Below are 6,064 nucleotides of genomic sequence, written 5' to 3' on the forward strand. Positions count from 1 at the left end.
TAATAATATGTTTCCAGAGTAAATTTAAAGAAAAGGAAATCATTTAAAAGTATAAAGAGTATACAAGTTACACTTGTCAGAAGATGGGGATGGTTGATATTTACTAGCCGTACAGACAAAGGTAAAAAACTATGTTGGTGGTATGACGTTGTGTCCTGCTACTCAAGGGGTAGTCTGTGGCCCTGCGGTATTGTCCTCACCTGGGAGAGCCTCAGAAATACAGAATATCAGGCTCCAACCCCGACACCCTGCGTCATAATCTGCTTTTTAACAGAATCTTCATGTGATGTACATACACACTAATGTTTAAAGCACTGTTGTAGAGGAATCATTTCGCACTTGTTTCTTTCTCTCTAAAAAGAGATTAATAGTAATGATTTTATAGAATTTAGGGGAACGTTACTTAAAATGTACAGTAGTGGTAAGCTGTAGATATGTAATTAATAAATGCTAATATATTTTTCCTTTTGCTGATAGTTTCTCTACTTAATTTTCTTTCTAAAGGGAGAAACTTTCAGTAGAGGCAGACTCTTTTAAACTGAGAATAACTTTGAAAGACTAGACTAGCAAAACAAACATGTTTGACAACATTGAAGAACTAAGGAAGCCATAAGGAATTGTAGAAATGAGACCCAGGACCTTAAAAGCTAGCAGGCGGCTATCTAAGAGGTATCAATTGGTTTCGACATACCTGGAGCAAAGGGGAATGACATAAGGAGAATATAAGCCCAAGAGAAAGAAAGGGCCACATAAACCAGGGACTGTATTGCCCTGAGACTGGAAGAACTAGATGGTGCCCAACTACCACCAATGACTGCCCTGACAGGGATCACAACAGAGAATCCCTGATGGACCAGGAGAAAATTGGGATGCAGACCTCAAATTCTAGTAAAAAGACCAGACTTAATGATTTGAGACTGAAGGGACCCCAGAGGTCATGGCCCATGGACTCTCTGTTAGCCCAAAACTAAAACCATTCCCGAAGCCAACTCTTCATACAAAGATTAGACTGGGCTCTGAGATATAAAAGTATACTGGTGAGGAGTGTGCTTCTTAGCTCAAGTAGACACTTGAGACTATGTGGGCAGCTTCTGTCTGGAGGCGAGATGAGAAGGTAAAGGGGGACAGGAGCTGGTTGAATGGACACAGGAAATACAGAGTGGAGAGGAGCATGCTGTCACATTGTGGGGAGAGCAACTAGAGTCATATAACAACATGTGTATAAGTTTTTGTATGAGAAACTGACTTTAACTGTAAACTTTCACTTAAGGCACAATCAAAAGAAAAAGAAAGAAAAGAGACCCAGGAAAGAAAGCAGTGCAGAGAGATGAGCCTGGCAGTGGGGTCAGTTTTCCCCAAGGGTATATACAGATTCAATATCACATGCCAGCAAAATTTTTCTGAAAAAAATTTAAAAATGATTGCAGCTATACATAACATGGAGCTTCCGGAAATTCGAGCCAAATTCAAAAGAGGACGTGGAATGACTGATATCATTGCTGATAACAGATGGATCTTGACTGAAAGCTGAGAATACCAAAAAAGATGTTTACCTGTGTTTTATCAGCTACTCAAAGGCATCTGACTGTGTGGATCTTAAAAAAGCATGTATAACATCATGAAGAATAGAAATTCCAGAACAGTTAATTGTGTTCCTGAGGAATCTGTACGTGAATCAACAGACAGTCATTTGAACAGAACAAGGGAATATTGCATGGCTCAGAATTGGAAAAGGTGTGCAGCAGGGTTGTATCCTTTCACCATACATATTCAATATGTGTGTTCAAAAATAATCCAAGAAGCTGGACAGTGTGAAGAACACAGCATCAGGATTGGAAGAAGACTTATTAACTACCTGTGATATGCAGATAACAACCTTGGCTGCCAAAAATAAAGATGACTTGAAACACTGAAGAAGGTAAAAAACTATAGCCTTTAGTATGGATTACCCCTGAGTATGAAGAAAATGAAAATCTTCACAACTGGTCTGATAAACATCATGATAAATATAGAAGAAATTGAAGTTGTCAAGGATTTCATTCTACTTGGGCCAACAATCAGTGCCCAAGGAAGCAGCAATCAAGAAATCAAATGACACGTTGCATTGGGAAAATCTGCTGAAATAGACTTCTTTAAAGTTTTAAAAAACAAAGATGTCACTTTGATGACTAAGATGTGGCTGGTCATTTCATTTACCTCATATACATTTAAAAAAGAATCGATGCATCAGAACTATGCCATTGGTGAAGAATATTGCATATGCCATGAACTTTCAGAAGAATGAACCAATCAGTCTTAGAGGAAATACAACCAGAATGTTCCTTAGAAGTGAGGATGATGAGACCTTGGCTTGCTTACACTAGACAAGTTATCAGGAAAGACATCATGGCTGGTAAAGTAGAAGGTCAGCTAAAATGAGGGAAACCCACAACAAGGAACTCAAATATACTAATGAGCATCAAGATGGTGCAGGACCAGGCAATGTTTTATTCTATTATACATAAGGCTGTCATGAGATAGAACTGAGTTGAGGGCAACTAACAACAACAACATATTCAGAATATGGAAGAGGAAATTGAGAAGCTGAGAAACAGCAAAGAAATCAACATCCATGGTGAACTAAGGGGGAAAAAATGGATATTCGGAGCCTGCCAATGGGGGAAAGAGCACTGATTAAGTCGCAAGTTTTGGTAGACACCTCAAAGAATCAAGCTCTAGGAGTAAGGATAAAGCAGAAATAAATAGGCTATATCACTAAAATCCAGCACCAGTTACCTCAGTCCCAGAACTGGATTAAGGTGGTATTAGATTGCTTCTAATCTCCTGGAAAACCAAATATGTGTCTTTTCTGGAGGGAGTTAACATCATCCTAAGTCTCAAAATATCTCTATAATTTTTTATATAAATTATATGACATTAAGTATAAATAACTGGGCAGGAGGCACGCAGTGTGCCCAAAGTCAAAAAGAAAAAACAGATAATATACAAAAAAAATCACAGGGAAAACAGTTATGCTTAATATCTTCACAGATATAAACTATGAGGTGGAGATTGAGTTATTAAAGAGAAGACCTAAATAAAATATACTGAGCTGAAAGATACAATAATTAAAATTAGGAATTCAATAAATGAATTTAATAGCATATTTGGCACAGCTGGAGAGAAAGTTAATGAACTGAATGTAAGTTAGCAAAACATATCAAAAGTGAAATGTTTGCAAGGTCAATATACAAGCAGGGAGTGACAAAATTTGAGTAAATACAAAAGAGAGGATAAGAGAATAGAAGATTCAGTGAAAAGATCTATCATATACATATAAATGGAGTCCTAAAAGGTGCTGAGAGAATGAGATAGACAAAATGATTGTAGAGATGAAACTTTCCACTAACATCACTTCTATTTAACATTGTACTGAGTATCTATGAGATAATGCAAAATATATTTAATTAAAAAATTTTGAAAAAAATTGTCATTATTTGCAAATACTAATTGGAGGGTAGAAAATCTATAATTATCTCAGATAAAATATTGGATTAATTAGTAAACTGACCTAAAGTTCTAGATACAAGGTCAATGTAAAAAAAATTAATTTTCTACTGACAGAAACAGGAAATGAGAGTTAAAAAAATTAACAATATCATAAAACTATGAGGTACCTAAGAATGAATTAATGAATAATTAATTAATTAAAAGATCTGCAGGATCACCACTCAGAAAGTGATAAAATCTTGTTAAGGGAAATAAAAGAATGTTTAAGCAAATAGAAAAATACACAATTATCAGCATATTTATCTAAAGATTCAATGCAATCTTAATAAAAAAATTTCAACAACATTTTTAATTGGGATATTGTTACAAAATTTATATAGAAATAGAACCAAGAATAATCAAGACAATTTTGAAGAAGAACACAATGAGATGACTTACTCTAATGGGTGTAAACTCTTATTTATAAAACTATAGTAATAAATAAAATATGGTATTGGTACATGAAAAGAAAAAAATGATAATTGGGAACATAGTAGAGACTCTAGAAATTGACTCAATTATTGACACATACTTGCTCTATATGAAAAGTAGCACTGCAGAAAATGGAGAACAGATGGTAGAATAATTAGAATTAGGCTTCTATTTTATAACATAAATAAAAATCTGTTGCAGGTAGATTGTAGGTCTAAATGTGAAAGGCAAAACTACGAAGTGGTAAGAAATCCAAAGGACAAATAAAAATACAAAAAGACAATTAACCTCATTAGTAATTAGGGAAATGATTTTTTTTTAGAACCACAATTAGGCATGACCACACATCCATCAAAATGGCTAAAATTAAAAAGACCGATGACTACAAATGCTGACAAGGATAGGAAGCAAGAGGAATTCTTATTCACTGCTAATCTGGGTACAATTGGAAAACTAGGTGTCTTGGATTGAATTGTGCCCTTTTAAAATATCTGTCAATTTGGCTAGGTCATGATTTCCAGTATTGTATGATTGTCTACCATTTTGTCATCTGATGTGATTTCCCTATGTGTTGTAAATCCTATTGCTATGATGTTAATAAGATGGATTAGCAGCAGTTATATTGATGAGATCTACAAAATTAGATAATGTCTTAGTCATCTTGTGCTTCAATAACAGAAATACCATAAGTGGATGGCTTCAACAAAGAGAAATTTATTCTCTCACAGTCTAGTAGGCTACAAGTCCAAATTCAGGGCATTAGCTCCAAGAGAAGGCTTTCTCTTCTCAGCTCTGGAGGAAGGTCCTTGTCGTCAATCTTTCCCTGGTTGAGGAGCTTCTCTGCACCAGAGCCTCGGGTCCAGATGATGAGCTCTGCTCCCTGGTGCTGCTTTCTTGGTGGATGAGGTCCCATGTCTCTCTGCTTGCTTTTCTCTTTTATATCTCAAAAGAGATTGGCTTAAGACACTGTCTAATGTTGTAGATCTCATCAATATAACTGCCGCTAATCCATTTTATTACATCATAGTGATAGGACTTACAGTGCATAGGGAAATCTCATCAAATGACAAAATGGTAGACAATCACACAATATTAAGACTCATGGCGTAAACAAGTTGACTGATATTTTGGAGGGATGCGATTCAACCCATGACAGATAGTGTCTTAAGCCAATCTCTTTTGAGACATAAAAGAAAGAAGTGAGCAGAGAGAGAGGGGGACCTCATACCACCATGAAAGCAGTTCCAGGAGCAGAGCATGTCCTTTGGACCTGGGGTTCCTGCACAGAGAAGCTTCTAGACCAGGGGAAGACTGATGACAAGGACCCTCCTCCAGAGCCAACAGAGAAAGAAAGTCTTCCCCTGGAACTGATGCCCTGAAGCTGGACTTCTAGCCTACTAGACTATGAGAAAATAAACTCTTTGTTGAAGCCATCCACTTGTGGTATTTCTGTTATAGCAGCACTAGATGACTAAGACACTAAGTGCCAATATCTATTATGTTGAGTGTATTCTTATTCTACGAACCAACAATTCCACTTAAAGGTATAAAATATTTACATGCTCATAGGTGGCAAAATACACATAAATGAATATGTATTAATGGTCCTTATTGTATGGGTAAAGACTGGAAACAATCTATAAATCAAGATATAGTCACAGTATAGTAGCATAAAGCAATCAAGATTTAAGAAAAACTACTTAGAAAATAAAGCATGGATGAATCTCATGGGCATAATGTGGAGCAAAAGAAGCCAGACACAAAAGAAAACATAATAAATGAATTCATTTAAATAATGTTCAGGAACTCAGGGTTGAGAAGGGAGAATATTGACATGTCGTGGGGTTGTTAACCAGTGTCATACAACAATGCATGTACTAACTGTTTGATGAGAAACTAGTTTTTCTGTAAACCGTCATCTAAATTACAATAAAAAATATATAAAAAGAACAATAAATAATGTTCAAAAACAAGAAAATGAAAGTTTGGTGTTCAAAGACAGGATAGTAGTTACTTTTTAAGGGGAAAGATAGGAGGAACATAAGGGGGCAGACTTCCAGTGTTCTCGTAATGTTCTATTTCTTGATATAAGATGGCTATAGTG

This window comes from Elephas maximus, chromosome 5, assembly GCF_024166365.1.
Source record: "Elephas maximus indicus isolate mEleMax1 chromosome 5, mEleMax1 primary haplotype, whole genome shotgun sequence".
Lineage (NCBI taxonomy): Eukaryota > Metazoa > Chordata > Mammalia > Proboscidea > Elephantidae > Elephas > Elephas maximus.